We start from the raw sequence: 19,171 nt of genomic DNA on the forward strand, positions 1-19,171 counted from the left end.
ACACTGAAATGAATTATACTGACAAAAATGGGGAAATCAGGTACCAAGTGCTCTCTACAGAAAACACATGTTTAGCCAAATGGCAGGAACTGTTGGAGGTGATAGAAAGCATAAATGTATCAAACTATAAGATTAGACAGGCAGGAAACAGAAGGGTAGAGCCAATTTATCACATTAACAGAAGGGTAGAGCCAATTTATCACATTACTGTTTTAAGTATTGGAATGAGCAGAGTATTTTGCAGAAACGGATAGAGCATTTCATACACTAAAAAGGATTCTATATTCTGAGCCTGTGTTTATAACTCCTTATTTCAATAAAGTGTTTGTATTAAGTGCTGATATGTCAGAGTAGATCGGTGGAATAATGTTACATCAGGGTAGATCTGTGGGGTAATGCAATGTCAGGGTAGATCTGTGGAGTAATACTACGTCAGGGTAGATCTGTGGGTTAATGCTCCATCGGGGTAGATCTCTGAGTTAATGATACATCGGGGTAGATCTCTGAGTTAATGATACATCAGGGTAGATCTGTGGGGTAATACTACATCAGGGTAGATCTGTGGAGCAATACTACATCAGGGTAGATCTGTGGGTTAATGCTCCATCGGGGTAGATTTCTGAGTTAATACTACGTCAGGGTAGATCTGGTGGGTAATACTACGTCAGAGTAGATCTGTGAGTTAATGCTCCATCGGGGTAGATCTCTGAGTTAAAGATACGTCAGGGTAGATCTGTGGGGTAATGCTATTCCAGGGTAGATCTCTGAGTTAATGATATGTCAGGGTAGATCTGTGGATTAATACTACGTCAGGGTAGATCTGTGGGGTAATGCTCCGTCGGGGTAGATCTCTGAGTTAATGATACGTCAGGGTAGATCTGTGGGGTAATGCTATGTCAGGGTAGATCTGTGGGGTAATCCTACTATAATATATTCAAGGTGAGGAGCGCCCTGTATGCTTTATCAGCAGGAAGCTGAGCAATGCATTAAGGAGATACTCAGCTACTGAAAGTTTGTACCTTGCTATAAAAATGGTCTTTCTATACCTTGAAATACTATGGATTTAGCAAGTACTTCAGTTTGGTTACAGATCATGTCTCATTGAAATGGCTGAATAAGCAAACAGATTGGAATCCAAAGCTGTGGTGGGCAGTATCCTTTTAGTATACAGTGACCAACAAACCCAGCCTAGCAAACAAATACTGGTGTGTTAACTAGGGTCTACAACCCACTTTATGATTCCAACAACCTTGGTTTTGTGCTCGGAGAGGGTGGTTGTGACACAATGGTTATGTAGACTGTAGATGCACCTTTAAATGTGTACTCTGCATGTATACCACAATACCGAGTGTTGAAATATTCTCACGCCATTTGGCTAGATAACGAGGGTTTAATTGGAATATGTAAGGAGGTTGCCTGAAAGTCTGAAACACAAAGTCAATTCCTCATGTACAGGATTATCTGAAGCTGGAATGTCCAACATTTTTGGTAAGGCAGAGCTGGAAGTTGTACCTGGGAGAGGTCTGCAGCCTTGACATTTCATTTACAGAGAGCATGCATCGTGAAAGGAACAGGTAAAGTGTGAAATCTGAGTAGATATCTAAACTACCTTTGCAGTTTTGTTTGCTATGAAAAGGGAAGTGGGCAATGGTTTTGACTTGCTTTCATTTGTGAAAATAGGCTTGTATTTTTGAAATATAGCCCTGCCTCCAGTATCCCTTTAGACTTGCTATATTATCTATAAATCCCCTTGGCAAATCACACCACCTCAGAGGCACTGGACGCTGTTGAAAACTTGGGGGGGTGCAGATGGTGATCTTAAAAGGGCAATTTTTAAAACCATTTACTATCGCAACATAGGTTCACTTGGAGGACATTTTAAGCTTAGCTAATTTCCATTTTGGTGCTTGAATTAACATTTTCTGATTGGTCTTAGCTATCCCCATGGCTGATAACTGTAGATTAGCCCTAGTGAGAATAAATGTGATCATACTATAGATAATTTGAGGGGACCCATGAAAGGGATGCAGCATTTAGGAACTGCCTGTATCCCTTAGTGGTACGAGGGACAATCCTGAAGTACATTTTCTATTACCCATCCTTAGATCCAAGTTGTATTTGAATATGGACAGGGATGAGCTTTGTTTTACTTGAATGGATAGTCTGTTCTGGATATATATCCATCTTTCCACAATATTCAGTTTAGATACCTGAACTGATTACTTCTCATGCCATTGGACTTGCTGATGTTTAGTAGGTCCATCTGTATTAGGTTGGAGGATGCCTTGTATGCCAGACATGTCACCTCTAAGCACTCTGTAGGATACTGAGTATAGTGATAAATCTTTGAGATGGTCCATGCAAGACCTTTTGTTTAGGACTTGTATCCTTTTAGTAAGGTATCTCTATGGGTATTCCAATTGTTGCATGGGTCTGGACAGATACATGCCAAAGTGGGTATTATACAAAATGATTGACCTAATAAGGGATTTCTAAAGTGGGACAATAACATCTCTAGATCTAGTCAAAATCAATTTGTTTATAAGCTCTGCAATACAGAAAGACTTTCTTATGACTCTGGGCACATGTTGGTCAAAGGTTAGGTCACTGTACACACAAGTTCCCAAATGTCAAACAACTGGGTCAGTCCTCATGGCGCATTGTCATTATGGCAGTTCCCTGTAGTAGATGACTTCCCAAAGGATATTATAATGCATTTGTTGGAGTTTAGTTTCAATTCATGATTCTGGCACCAGTTATTGTTTTGGACAAACCTTCCTGCATGATGGTTAAGTAATTTGGGGATTCAATAACTGCTCCTAGCTTGCAGTCATCTCAGACTTAGTCGGCCAAAGCCCTTTGGTATTTCCTTTTACTTTTGAGATGTATATGCCAAACAGAAAAAGTCTCAGCACCGAACCCTGGGAGATACCAATGATGACTGGTTGACTGGTCTCTTTCCGTATTTTGATCTCCTGCATCCTGTGAGGAAACATACATGTAAATGTTATTTTATTCATCTTCCTGATTGTATTAAGTTATATATTCCTTGTATAACACAGCACCACTTGTTAGAATGTGTTTTAAATTTGTAGTTTGGAACAGTCTTCTGGTAAGCAATGAAACTAAATTTATGAACCAATAATGACAAAACTATCCATTTCAGAAAATTTCAGCCATAAAAGGCCACTCAGACTTCTGTCATTACAATCCACCACTATAAGTAAATATACAAAATCGCTGCAGAAGTAAAAGTCATCTAAATAATTCCACATTAAAGAGATCTGTAACTAATGAAGAGGTTGCTGCTAGCAAACAACTTTATACTTCATTGTTTCATCTACAAATAAAGTACCTGTTGCCCTTGAAGAATAAATTGCCTATGCTACATTAAAAAATGATATGCTAGTAATTTCGCAATGGGGAATGGATGGCAAACTGAAAACGGGTTCATAGTTACTAGGTAACATCTGCAGCATCCACCCCCATTAAAGTACAACACAGTACAGTATCAGCAATCCATCTGCCAAACAGCTTAGCATAAGTAGCATTAAACTTCTCTTCCCCTGAATTTCTCAGCTCCGTGTAAAATCCACTTGACGATCAACTAAATCTCTCAACTTTGCAGCACAAGAAATCTGGAAAAAGCCAAAATTTATACCGTGTGGGAAGGGGGTTGGGGGGCAAAGGCCCAAAACTAGGGACACATTTTAAATATTGCATGTTTAATCTTAGAAAGTTAATAAAATAAAGTATTTTATGTTAACATCCGTTTCCTGAAAGATAGGAAGACTGAAACTTAAACAGCTATCATTATTTAGGGAATTCAGTTCTCACGGATTGGCAGAAAAATACAAATTTTAAGAGGAACATCCAAAAGTATGAGCCAAATATTCCGTGAAAATTTGGACAGTGGAGAGCTATGGACTCATCTCCCTGAATCACAAGTGTGGTATGGGTAGTGACTTCAGGCTCTTGTTTGAGCCTGAGTAACACACACACACACACACACACACACACACACACACACACACACACACACACACACACACACAGCATAACTCCCTCAAATAAAAGATCAAAACTCTTCTTACAGGCATGACTCTGGCAGCACCAATGGAACAGCGGCAACATAACTCCTGTAATACAAAGCAATAAGAGAACAAGAACGGCACAGTGATGCAGCGGTGCAGCAGTAGCGTTGTTGCCTCACAGCAAGAGGTTCTCCAGTTCGATTCTCTACTGGGGTGCCTTGTGTGTGGAGTCTGCATGTCCTCCCTGAGTTTGTGTGGGTTTCCTCTGGGTGCTCCGATTTCCTCCCACATTACAAAGACATACGTCCAGAGCATTTCTCCCCAGGTCTCCGCTGAAAATTGGCTTCTTTCCAAGTCGGACTTTCCCGGTTAACAAATGATAAATAAACAGTTAGTTTAACTTCCGTGCACGAATCCACGTTAGCATGAAAACTCCACTTCATTCATTTTTCCCGACAGATCTTGCAGCTGTAAAAGTGGGGGGCCTCCCCCCTCCCCCTGGCTCTATAGTTCCGGCACCCATGCACCAACTTCCATCTTATTTATTTTTTTCTATTCTTATTTAATATCTATTGTCTCCTTTACTGCTTCCTGCCACTGTGACTCTCTCTCTTGAACGTATTACATTTAACCACCATAACACCACACTGTAACCTCTCCATGAATTACCTCCTCCTGTCTGCATCAGTGAATTATCTTGGTAGTATATTCACTGTGCTATGCTCCTTTCCACACACACCACCATCATTTCTTATACTGCATCTGCACCCATGCACCCAGCCAAACCAGGTTCTGGATGTTCTTTCCTATGGAAGGTGCACCCATGCACCCAGCAGACCAGATTCCAGATAGACTGCCATAAGGAAGGAAGTTATCACTATATGACAGCCTACCACAGAGCATTTATGGCTGAAGGTACTGTTACCTCCCAGAATTAAGAAGTATTAAAGTCATTTATAAGAAGGAGCTTCCTCTTTACTCAGCATCTTAACTTTGCCTCTGGAAGCTCAGTTCCTTAGGTGAAGGCCCGCAATTACCTATAAGCTACTCCATTCACATGACTGCCCCTCCCCTCCCACAGTGGTTCAGCCACACCCACTGCCCCCATGGTGGTCCAGCCACATAAAGGCAATATCCTTTTCATTGCTTTACAGCTTTCCTAGTACCTAGTAAAAAGCACAGCCTTTCAGGACACTAACAGTTTGACTTTATACTATGCTTGCGCAGGTAGCCCAGTACCTAGTACTCAGCAGAGTCTTTCAGGACACTAACAATTTGACTTTACACTACATTCACGCAGGTAGCCCAGTACCTAGTACTCAACAGAGCCTTTCAGGACACTAACAGTTTGACTTTATACTATGCTCATGCTGGTAGCCCAGTACCTAGTAATAAGCACAGCTTTTCAGGACACTAACAGTTTGACTTTATACTATGCTTATGCTGGTAGCCCAGTACCTAGTAATAAGCACAGCTTTTCAGGACACTAACAGTTTGACTTTATACTATGCTCATGCTGGTTGCCCAGTACCTAGTGATCAGCAGAGTCTTTCAGGACACTAACAGTTTGACTTTATACTATGCTCATGCTGGTAGCCCAGTACCTAATGATCAGCAGAGCCTTTCAGGACACTAACAGTTTGACTTTATACTATGCTCATGCTGGTAGTAGCCCAGTACCTAGTGATCAGCAGAGTCTTTCAGGACACTAACAGTTTGACTTTATACTATGCTCACACAGGTAGCCCAGTACCTAGTGATCAGCAGAGCGTTTCAGGACACTAACAGTTTGACTTTATACTATGCTCATGCTGGTAGCCCAGTACCTAGTGATCAGCAGAGCGTTTCAGGACACTAACAGTTTGACTTTATACTATGCTCATGCTGGTAGCCCAGTACCTAGTGATCAGCAGAGCGTTTCAGGACACTAACAGTTTGACTTTATACTATGCTCATGCTGGTAGCCCAGTACCTAGTGATCAGCAGAGCGTTTCAGGACACTAACAGTTTGACTTTATACTATGCTCATGCTGGTAGCCCAGTACCTAGTGATCAGCAGAGTCTTTCAGGACACTAACAGTTTGACTTTATACTATGCTCATGCTGGTAGCCCAGTACCTAGTGATCAGCAGAGCGTTTCAGTACACTAACAGTTTGACTTTATACTATGCTCATGCTGGTAGCCCAGTACCTAGTGATCAGCAGAGTCTTTCAGGACAATAACAGTTTGACTTTATACTATGCTCACACAGGTAGCCCAGTACCTAGTGATCAGCAGAGCGTTTCAGGACACTAACAGTTTGACTTTATACTATGCTCATGCTGGTAGCCCAGTACCTAGTGATCAGCAGACTTTCAGGACACTAACAGTTTGACTTTATACTATGCTCATGCTGGTAGCCCAGTACCTAGTAATAAGCACAGCCTTTCAGGACACTAACAGTTTGACTTTATACTATGCTCACGCAGGTAGCCCAGTACCTAGTAATAAGCACAGCCTTTCAGGACACTAACAGTTTGACTTTATACTATGCTCATGCTGGTTGCCCAGTACCTAGTGATAAGCAGAGCTTTTCAGGACACTAACAGTTTGACTTTATACTATGCTCACGCAGGTAGCCCAGTACCTAGTAATAAGCACAGCCTTTCAAGACACTAACAGTTTAACTTTATACTATGCTCCTGCTGGTAGCCCAGTACCTAGTGATCAGCAGAGCCTTTCAGGACACTAACAGTTTGACTTTATACTATGCTCATGCTGGTAGCCCAGTACCTAGTAATAAGCACAGCTTTTCAGGACACTAACAGTTTGACTTTATACTATGCTCATGCTGGTAGCCCAGTACCTAGCAATAAGCACAGCCTTTCAGGACACTAACAGTTTGACTTTATACTATGCACATGCTGGTAGCCCAGTACCCAGTGATCAGCAGAGCCTTTCAGGACACTAACAGTTTGACTTTATACTATGCTCATGCTGGTAGCCCAGTACCTAGTAATAAGCACAGCCTTTCAGGACACTAACAGTTTGACTTTATACTATGCTCATGCTGGTAGCCCAGTACCTAGTGATTAGCACAGCCTTTAGGACACTAACAGTTTGATTTTATACTATGCTAATGCTGGTAGCCCAGTACCTAGTGATCAGCAGAGTCTTTCAGGACACTAACAGTTTGACTTTCTACTATGCTCATGCTGGTAGCCCAGTACCTAATGATTAGCAGAGCCTTTCAGGACACTAACAGTTTGACTTTATACTATGCTCACGCAGGTAGCCCAGTACCTAGTAATAAGCACAGCCTTTCAGGACACTAAGAGTTTGACTTTATACTATGATCATGCTGGTAGCCCAGTACCTAGTGATCAGCAGAGCCTTTCAGGAAACTAACAGTTTGACTTTATACTATGCTCACACAGGTAGCCCAGTACCTAGTGATCAGCAGAGCGTTTCAGGACACTAACAGTTTGACTTTATACTATGCTCATGCTGGTAGCCCAGTACCTAGTGATCAGCAGAGCGTTACAGGGCACTAACAGTTTGACTTTATACTATGCTCACACAGGTAGCCCAGTACCTAGTGATCAGCAGAGCGTTTCAGGACACAAACAGTTTGACTTTATACTATGCTCATGCTGGTAGCCCAGTACCTAGTGATCAGCAGAGCGTTTCAGGACACTAACAGTTTGACTTTATACTATACTATGCTCATGCTGGTAGTCCAGTACCTAGTGATCAGCAGAGTCTTTCAGGACACTAACAGTTTGACTTTATACTATGCTCATGCTGGTAGCCCAGTACCTAGTGATCAGCAGAGTCTTTCAGGACACTAACAGTTTGACTTTATACTATGCTCATGCTGGTAGCCCAGTACCTAGTGATCAGCAGAGACTTTCAGGACACTAACAGTTTGACTTTATACTATGCTCAAGCTGGTAGCCCAGTACCTAGTGATCAGCACAGCCTTTTAGGACACTAACAGTTTGAATTTATACTATGCTCATGCTGGTAGCCCAGTACCTAGTGATCCGCAGAGTCTTTCAGGACACTAACAGTTTGACTTTATACTATGCACATGCTGGTAGCCCAGTACCTAGTGATCAGCAGAGCGTTTCAGGACACTAACAGTTTGACTTTATACTATGCTCATGCTAGTAGCCCAGTACCTAGTGATCAGCAGAGTCTTTCAGGACACTAACAGTTTGACTTTATACTATGCTCATGCTGGTAGCCCAGTACCTAGTGATCAGCAGAGCGTTTCAGTACACTAACAGTTTGACTTTATACTATGCTCATGCTGGTAGCCCAGTACCTAGTGATCAGCAGAGTCTTTCAGGACAATAACAGTTTGACTTTATACTATGCTCACACAGGTAGCCCAGTACCTAGTGATCAGCAGAGCGTTTCAGGACACTAACAGTTTGACTTTATACTATGCTCATGCTGGTAGCCCAGTACCTAGTGATCAGCAGACTTTCAGGACACTAACAGTTTGACTTTATACTATGCTCATGCTGGTAGCCCAGTACCTAGTAATAAGCACAGCCTTTCAGGACACTAACAGTTTGACTTTATACTATGCTCATGCTGGTAGCCCAGTACCTAGTGATTAGCACAGCCTTTTAGGACACTAACAGTTTGATTTTATACTATGCTAATGCTGGTAGCCCAGTACCTAGTGATCAGCAGAGTCTTTCAGGACACTAACAGTTTGACTTTATACTATGCTCACGCAGGTAGCCCAGTACCTAGTAATAAGCACAGCCTTTCAAGACACTAACAGTTTAACTTTATACTATGCTCCTGCTGGTAGCCCAGTACCTAGTGATCAGCAGAGCCTTTCAGGACACTAACAGTTTGACTTTATACTATGCTCATGCTGGTAGCCCAGTACCTAGTAATAAGCACAGCTTTTCAGGACACTAACAGTTTGACTTTATACTATGCTCATGCTGGTAGCCCAGTACCTAGCAATAAGCACAGCCTTTCAGGACACTAACAGTTTGACTTTATACTATGCACATGCTGGTAGCCCAGTACCCAGTGATCAGCAGAGCCTTTCAGGACACTAACAGTTTGACTTTATACTATGCTCATGCTGGTAGCCCAGTACCTAGTAATAAGCACAGCCTTTCAGGACACTAACAGTTTGACTTTATACTATGCTCATGCTGGTAGCCCAGTACCTAGTGATTAGCACAGCCTTTTAGGACACTAACAGTTTGATTTTATACTATGCTAATGCTGGTTGCCCAGTACCTAGTGATCAGCAGAGTCTTTCAGGACACTAACAGTTTGACTTTATACTATGCTCATGCTGGTAGCCCAGTACCTAATGATTAGCAGAGCCTTTCAGGACACTAACAGTATGACTTTATACTATGCTCACGCAGGTAGCCCAGTACCTAGTAATAAGCACAGCCTTTCAGGACACTAAGAGTTTGACTTTATACTATGATCATGCTGGTAGCCCAGTACCTAGTGATCAGCAGAGCCTTTCAGGAAACTAACAGTTTGACTTTATACTATGCTCACACAGGTAGCCCAGTACCTAGTGATCAGCAGAGCGTTTCAGGACACTAACAGTTTGACTTTATACTATGCTCATGCTGGTAGCCCAGTACCTAGTGATCAGCAGAGCGTTTCAGGGCACTAACAGTTTGACTTTATACTATGCTCAGACAGGTAGCCCAGTACCTAGTGATCAGCAGAGCGTTTCAGGACACTAACAGTTTGACTTTATACTATACTATGCTCATGCTGGTAGCCCAGTACCTAGTGATCAGCAGAGTCTTTCAGGACACTAACAGTTTGACTTTATACTATGCTCATGCTGGTAGCCCAGTACCTAGTGATCAGCAGAGTCTTTCAGGACACTAACAGTTTGACTTTATACTATGCTCATGCTGGTAGCCCAGTACCTAGTGATCAGCAGAGACTTTCAGGACACTAACAGTTTGACTTTATACTATGCTCATGCTGGTAGCCCAGTACCTAGTGATCAGCACAGCCTTTTAGGACACTAACAGTTTGAATTTATACTATGCTCATGCTGGTAGCCCAGTACCTAGTGATCCGCAGAGTCTTTCAGGACACTAACAGTTTGACTTTATACTATGCACATGCTGGTAGCCCAGTACCTAGTGATCAGCAGAGCGTTTCAGGACACTAACAGTTTGACTTTATACTATGCTCATGCTAGTAGCCCAGTACCTAGTGATCAGCAGAGTCTTTCAGGACACTAACAGTTTGACTTTATACTATGCTCATGCTGGTAGCCCAGTACCTAGTGATCAGCAGAGCGTTTCAGTACACTAACAGTTTGACTTTATACTATGCTCATGCTGGTAGCCCAGTACCTAGTGATCAGCAGAGTCTTTCAGGACAATAACAGTTTGACTTTATACTATGCTCACACAGGTAGCCCAGTACCTAGTGATCAGCAGAGCGTTTCAGGACACTAACAGTTTGACTTTATACTATGCTCATGCTGGTAGCCCAGTACCTAGTGATCAGCAGACTTTCAGGACACTAACAGTTTGACTTTATACTATGCTCATGCTGGTAGCCCAGTACCTAGTAATAAGCACAGCCTTTCAGGACACTAACAGTTTGACTTTATACTATGCTCATGCTGGTAGCCCAGTACCTAGTGATTAGCACAGCCTTTTAGGACACTAACAGTTTGATTTTATACTATGCTAATGCTGGTAGCCCAGTACCTAGTGATCAGCAGAGTCTTTCAGGACACTAACAGTTTGACTTTATACTATGCTCACACAGGTAGCCCAGTACCTAGTGATCAGCAGAGTCTTTCAGGACACTAACAGTTTGACTTTATACTATGCTCATGCTGGTAGCCCAGTACCTAATGATCAGCAGAGCCTTTCAGGACACTAACAGTTTGACTTTATACTATGCTCACGCAGGTAGCCCAGTACCTAGTAATAAGCACAGCCTTTCAGGACACTAACAGTTTGACTTTATACTATGCTCATGCTGGTAGCCCAGTACCTAGTGATCAGCAGAGCCTTTCAGGAAACTAACAGTTTGACTTTATACTATGCTCACACAGGTAGCCCAGTACCTAGTGATCAGCAGAGCATTTCAGGACACTAACAGTTTGACTTTATACTATGCTCATGCTGGTAGCCCAGTACCTAGTGATCAGCAGAGCGTTTCAGGACACTAACAGTTTGACTTTATACTATGCTCACACAGGTAGCCCAGTACCTAGTGATCAGCAGAGCGTTTCAGGACACAAACAGTCTGACTTTATACTATGCTCATGCTGGTAGCCCAGTACCTAGTGATCAGCAGAGCGTTTCAGGACACTAACAGTTTGACTTTATACTATACTATGCTCATGCTGGTAGCCCAGTACCTAGTGATCAGCAGAGTCTTTCAGGACACTAACAGTTTGACTTTATACTATGCTCATGCTGGTAGCCCAGTACCTAGTGATCAGCAGAGTCTTTCAGGACACTAACAGTTTGACTTTATACTATGCTCATGCTGGTAGCCCAGTACCTAGTGATCAGCAGAGCGTTTCAGGACACTAACAGTTTGACTTTATACTATGCTCATGCTGGTAGCCCAGTACCTAGTGATCAGCAGAGCATTTCAGGACACTAACAGTTTGACTTTATACTATGCTGATGCTGGTAGCCCAGTACCTAGTGATCAGCAGAGCCTTTCAGGAAACTAACAGTTTGACTTTATACTATGCTCACACAGGTAGCCCAGTACCTAGTGATCAGCAGAGTGTTTCAGGACACTAACAATTTGACTTTATACTATGCTCATGCTGGTAGCCCAGTACCTAGTGATCAGCAGAGCGTTTCAGGACACTAACAGTTTGACTTTATACTATGCTCACACAGGTAGCCCAGTACCTAGTGATCAGCAGAGCGTTTCAGGACACAAACAGTTTGACTTTATACTATGCTCATGCTGGTAGCCCAGTACCTAGTGATCAGCACAGCCTTTTAGGACACTAACAGTTTGAATTTATACTATGCTCATGCTGGTAGCCCAGTACCTAGTGATCCGCAGAGTCTTTCAGGACACTAACAGTTTGACTTTATACTATGCACATGCTGGTAGCCCAGTACCTAGTGATCAGCAGAGCGTTTCAGGACACTAACAGTTTGACTTTATACTATGCTCATGCTGGTAGCCCAGTACCTAGTGATCAGCAGAGTCTGTCAGGACACTAACAGTTTGACTTTATACTATGCTCACACAGGTAGCCCAGTACCTAGTGATCAGCAGAGAGTTTCAGGACACTAACAGTTTGACTTTATACTATGCTCATGCTGGTTGCCCAGTACCTAGTGATCAGCAGAGTCTTTCAGGACACTAACAGTTTGACTTTATACTATGCTCATGCTGGTAGCCCAGTACCTAATGATCAGCAGAGCCTTTCAGGACACTAACAGTTTGACTTTATACTATGCTCATGCTGGTAGTAGCCCAGTACCTAGTGATCAGCAGAGTCTTTCAGGACACTAACAGTTTGACTTTATACTATGCTCACACAGGTAGCCCAGTACCTAGTGATCAGCAGAGCGTTTCAGGACACTAACAGTTTGACTTTATACTATGCTCATGCTGGTAGCCCAGTACCTAGTGATCAGCAGAGCGTTTCAGGACACTAACAGTTTGACTTTATACTATGCTCATGCTGGTAGCCCAGTACCTAGTGATCAGCAGAGCGTTTCAGGACACTAACAGTTTGACTTTATACTATGCTCATGCTGGTAGCCCAGTACCTAGTGATCAGCAGAGTCTTTCAGGACACTAACAGTTTGACTTTATACTATGCTCATGCTGGTAGCCCAGTACCTAGTGATCAGCAGAGCGTTTCAGTACACTAACAGTTTGACTTTATACTATGCTCATGCTGGTAGCCCAGTACCTAGTGATCAGCAGAGTCTTTCAGGACAATAACAGTTTGACTTTATACTATGCTCACACAGGTAGCCCAGTACCTAGTGATCAGCAGAGCGTTTCAGGACACTAACAGTTTGACTTTATACTATGCTCATGCTGGTAGCCCAGTACCTAGTGATCAGCAGACTTTCAGGACACTAACAGTTTGACTTTATACTATGCTCATGCTGGTAGCCCAGTACCTAGTAATAAGCACAGCCTTTCAGGACACTAACAGTTTGACTTTATACTATGCTCACGCAGGTAGCCCAGTACCTAGTAATAAGCACAGCCTTTCAGGACACTAACAGTTTGACTTTATACTATGCTCATGCTGGTTGCCCAGTACCTAGTGATAAGCAGAGCTTTTCAGGACACTAACAGTTTGACTTTATACTATGCTCACACAGGTAGCCCAGTACCTAGTAATAAGCACAGCCTTTCAAGACACTAACAGTTTAACTTTATACTATGCTCCTGCTGGTAGCCCAGTACCTAGTGATCAGCAGAGCCTTTCAGGACACTAACAGTTTGACTTTATACTATGCTCATGCTGGTAGCCCAGTACCTAGTAATAAGCACAGCTTTTCAGGACACTAACAGTTTGACTTTATACTATGCTCATGCTGGTAGCCCAGTACCTAGCAATAAGCACAGCCTTTCAGGACACTAACAGTTTGACTTTATACTATGCACATGCTGGTAGCCCAGTACCCAGTGATCAGCAGAGCCTTTCAGGACACTAACAGTTTGACTTTATACTATGCTCATGCTGGTAGCCCATTACCTAGTAATAAGCACAGCCTTTCAGGACACTAACAGTTTGACTTTATACTATGCTCATGCTGGTAGCCCAGTACCTAGTGATTAGCACAGCCTTTTAGGACACTAACAGTTTGATTTTATACTATGCTAATGCTGGTAGCCCAGTACCTAGTGATCAGCAGAGTCTTTCAGACACTAACAGTTTGACTTTATACTATGCTCATGCTGGTAGCCCAGTACCTAATGATTAGCAGAGCCTGTCAGGACACTAACAGTTTGACTTTATACTATGCTCACGCAGGTAGCCCAGTACCTAGTAATAAGCACAGCCTTTCAGGACACTAAGAGTTTGACTTTATACTATGATCATGCTGGTAGCCCAGTACCTAGTGATCAGCAGAGCCTTTCAGGAAACTAACAGTTTGACTTTATACTATGCTCACACAGGTAGCCCAGTACCTAGTGATCAGCAGAGCGTTTCAGGACACTAACAGTTTGACTTTATACTATGCTCATGCTGGTAGCCCAGTACCTAGTGATCAGCAGAGCGTTTCAGGGCACTAACAGTTTGACTTTATACTATGCTCACACAGGTAGCCCAGTACCTAGTGATCAGCAGAGCGTTTCAGGACACAAACAGTTTGACTTTATACTATGCTCATGCTGGTAGCCCAGTACCTAGTGATCAGCAGAGCGTTTCAGGACACTAACAGTTTGACTTTATACTATACTATGCTCATGCTGGTAGCCCAGTACCTAGTGATCAGCAGAGTCTTTCAGGACACTAACAGTTTGACTTTATACTATGCTCATGCTGGTAGCCCAGTACCTAGTGATCAGCAGAGTCTTTCAGGACACTAACAGTTTGACTTTATACTATGCTCATGCTGGTAGCCCAGTACCTAGTGATCAGCAGAGACTTTCAGGACACTAACAGTTTGACTTTATACTATGCTCAAGCTGGTAGCCCAGTACCTAGTGATCAGCACAGCCTTTTAGGACACTAACAGTTTGAATTTATACTATGCTCATGCTGGTAGCCCAGTACCTAGTGATCCGCAGAGTCTTTCAGGACACTAACAGTTTGACTTTATACTATGCACATGCTGGTAGCCCAGTACCTAGTGATCAGCAGAGCGTTTCAGGACACTAACAGTTTGACTTTATACTATGCTCATGCTGGTAGCCCAGTACCTAGTGATCAGCAGAGTCTTTCAGGACAATAACAGTTTGACTTTATACTATGCTCACACAGGTAGCCCAGTACCTAGTGATCAGCAGAGCGTTTCAGGACACTAACAGTTTGACTTTATACTATGCTCATGCTGGTAGCCCAGTACCTAGTGATCAGCAGACTTTCAGGACACTAACAGTTTGACTTTATACTATGCTCATGCTGGTAGCCCAGTACCTAGTAATAAGCACAGCCTTTCAGGACACTAACAGTTTGACTTTATACTATGCTCATGCTGGTAGCCCAGTACCTAGTGATTAGCACAGCCTTTTAGGACACTAACAGTTTGATTTTATACTATGCTAATGCTGGTAGCCCAGTACCTAGTGATCAGCAGAGTCTTTCAGGACACTAACAGTTTGACTTTATACTATGCTCACGCAGGTAGCCCAGTACCTAGTAATAAGCACAGCCTTTCAAGACACTAACAGTTTAACTTTATACTATGCTCCTGCTGGTAGCCCAGTACATAGTGATCAGCAGAGCCTTTCAGGACACTAACAGTTTGACTTTATACTATGCTCATGCTGGTAGCCCAGTACCTAGTAATAAGCACAGCTTTTCAGGACACTAACAGTTTGACTTTATACTATGCTCATGCTGGTAGCCCAGTACCTAGCAATAAGCACAGCCTTTCAGGACACTAACAGTTTGACTTTATACTATGCACATGCTGGTAGCCCAGTACCCAGTGATCAGCAGAGCCTTTCAGGACACTAACAGTTTGACTTTATACTATGCTCATGCTGGTAGCCCAGTACCTAGTAATAAGCACAGCCTTTCAGGACACTAACAGTTTGACTTTATACTATGCTCATGCTGGTAGCCCAGTACCTAGTGATTAGCACAGCCTTTTAGGACACTAACAGTTTGATTTTATACTATGCTAATGCTGGTAGCCCAGTACCTAGTGATCAGCAGAGTCTTTCAGGACACTAACAGTTTGACTTTATACTATGCTCATGCTGGTAGCCCAGTACCTAATGATTAGCAGAGCCTTTCAGGACACTAACAGTTTGACTTTATACTATGCTCACGCAGGTAGCCCAGTACCTAGTAATAAGCACAGCCTTTCAGGACACTAAGAGTTTGACTTTATACTATGATCATGCTGGTAGCCCAGTACCTAGTGATCAGCAGAGCCTTTCAGGAAACTAACAGTTTGACTTTATACTATGCTCACACAGGTAGCCCAGTACCTAGTGATCAGCAGAGCGTTTCAGGACACTAACAGTTTGACTTTATACTATGCTCATGCTGGTAGCCCAGTACCTAGTGATCAGCAGAGCGTTTCAGGGCACTAACAGTTTGACTTTATACTATGCTCACACAGGTAGCCCAGTACCTAGTGATCAGCAGAGCGTTTCAGGACACTAACAGTTTGACTTTATACTATACTATGCTCATGCTGGTAGCCCAGTACCTAGTGATCAGCAGAGTCTTTCAGGACACTAACAGTTTGACTTTATACTATGCTCATGCTGGTAGCCCAGTACCTAGTGATCAGCAGAGTCTTTCAGGACACTAACAGTTTGACTTTATACTATGCTCATGCTGGTAGCCCAGTACCTAGTGATCCGCAGAGTCTTTCAGGACACTAACAGTTTGACTTTATACTATGCACATGCTGGTAGCCCAGTACCTAGTGATCAGCAGAGCGTTTCAGGACACTAACAGTTTGACTTTATACTATGCTCATGCTAGTAGCCCAGTACCTAGTGATCAGCAGAGTCTTTCAGGACACTAACAGTTTGACTTTATACTATGCTCATGCTGGTAGCCCAGTACCTAGTGATCAGCAGAGCGTTTCAGTACACTAACAGTTTGACTTTATACTATGCTCATGCTGGTAGCCCAGTACCTAGTGATCAGCAGAGTCTTTCAGGACAATAACAGTTTGACTTTATACTATGCTCACACAGGTAGCCCAGTACCTAGTGATCAGCAGAGCGTTTCAGGACACTAACAGTTTGACTTTATACTATGCTCATGCTGGTAGCCCAGTACCTAGTGATCAGCAGACTTTCAGGACACTAACAGTTTGACTTTATACTATGCTCATGCTGGTAGCCCAGTACCTAGTAATAAGCACAGCCTTTCAGGACACTAACAGTTTGACTTTATACTATGCTCATGCTGGTAGCCCAGTACCTAGTGATTAGCACAGCCTTTTAGGACACTAACAGTTTGATTTTATACTATGCTAATGCTGGTAGCCCAGTACCTAGTGATCAGCAGAGTCTTTCAGGACACTAACAGTTTGACTTTATACTATGCTCACACAGGTAGCCCAGTACCTAGTGATCAGCAGAGTCTTTCAGGACACTAACAGTTTGACTTTATACTATGCTCATGCTGGTAGCCCAGTACCAAATGATCAGCAGAGCCTTTCAGGACACTAACAGTTTGACTTTATACTATGCTCACGCAGGTAGCCCAGTACCTAGTAATAAGCACAGCCTTTCAGGACACTAACAGTTTGACTTTATACTATGCTCATGCTGGTATCCCAGTACCTAGTGATCAGCAGAGCCTTTCAGGAAACTAACAGTTTGACTTTATACTATGCTCACACAGGTAGCCCAGTACCTAGTGATCAGCAGAGCGTTTCAGGACACTAACAGTTTGACTTTATACTATGCTCATGCTGGTAGCCCAGTACCTAGTGATCAGCAGAGCGTTTCAGGACACTAACAGTTTGACTTTATACTATGCTCACACAGGTAGCCCAGTACCTAGTGATCAGCAGAGCGTTTCAGGACACAAACAGTCTGACTTTATACTATGCTCATGCTGGTAGCCCAGTACCTAGTGATCAGCAGAGCGTTTCAGGACACTAACAGTTTGACTTTATACTATACTATGCTCATGCTGGTAGCCCAGTACCTAGTGATCAGCAGAGTCTTTCAGGACACTAACAGTTTGACTTTATACTATGCTCATGCTGGTAGCCCAGTACCTAGTGATCAGCAGAGTCTTTCAGGACACTAACAGTTTGACTTTATACTATGCTCATGCTGGTAGCCCAGTACCTAGTGATCAGCAGAGCGTTTCAGGACACTAACAGTTTGACTTTATACTATGCTCATGCTGGTAGCCCAGTACCTAGTGATCAGCAGAGCATTTCAGGACACTAACAGTTTGACTTTATACTATGCTGATGCTGGTAGCCCAGTACCTAGTGATCAGCAGAGCCTTTCAGGAAACTAACAGTTTGACTTTATACTATGCTCACACAGGTAGCCCAGTACCTAGTGATCAGCAGAGTGTTTCAGGACACTAACAGTTTGACTTTATACTATGCTCATGCTGGTAGCCCAGTACCTAGTGATCAGCAGAGCGTTTCAGGACACTAACAGTTTGACTTTATACTATGCTCACACAGGTAGCCCAGTACCTAGTGATCAGCAGAGCATTTCAGGACACAAACAGTTTGACTTTATACTATGCTCATGCTGGTAGCCCAGTACCTAGTGATCAGCACAGCCTTTTAGGACACTAACAGTTTGAATTTATACTATGCTCATGCTGGTAGCCCAGTACCTAGTGATCCGCAGAGTCTTTCAGGACACTAACAGTTTGACTTTATACTATGCACATGCTGGTAGCCCAGTACCTAGTGATCAGCAGAGCGTTTCAGGACACTAACAGTTTGACTTTATACTATGCTCATGCTGGTAGCCCAGTACCTAGTGATCAGCAGAGTCTGTCAGGACACTAACAGTTTGACTTTATACTATGCTCACACAGGTAGCCCAGTACCTAGTGATCAGCAGAGAGTTTCAGGACACTAACAGTTTGACTTTATACTATGCTCATGCTGGTAGCCCAGTACCTAGTGATCAGCAGAGCATTTCAGGACACTAAGAGTTTGACTTTATACTATGCTCATGCTGGTAGCCCAGTACCTAGTGATCAGCGGAGTCTTTCAGGACACTAACAGTTTGACTTTATACTATGCTCACACAGGTAGCCCAGTACCTAGTGATCATCAGAGCATTTCAGGACACTAACAGTTTGACTTTATACTATGCTCATGCTGGTAGCCCAGTACCTAGCAATAAGCACAGCCTTTCAGGACACTAACAGTTTGACTTTATACTATGCTCATGCTGGTAGCCCAGTACCTAGTGATCAGCAGAGCGTTTCAGGACACTAACAGTTTGACTTTATACTATGCTCATGCTGGTAGCCCAGTACCTAGTG

The sequence above is a fragment of the Protopterus annectens genome, chromosome 9.part0 (genome assembly GCF_019279795.1).
Source record: "Protopterus annectens isolate FY-2018-M chromosome 9.part0, PAN1.0, whole genome shotgun sequence".
NCBI classification, from domain to species: Eukaryota; Metazoa; Chordata; order Ceratodontiformes; family Protopteridae; genus Protopterus; species Protopterus annectens.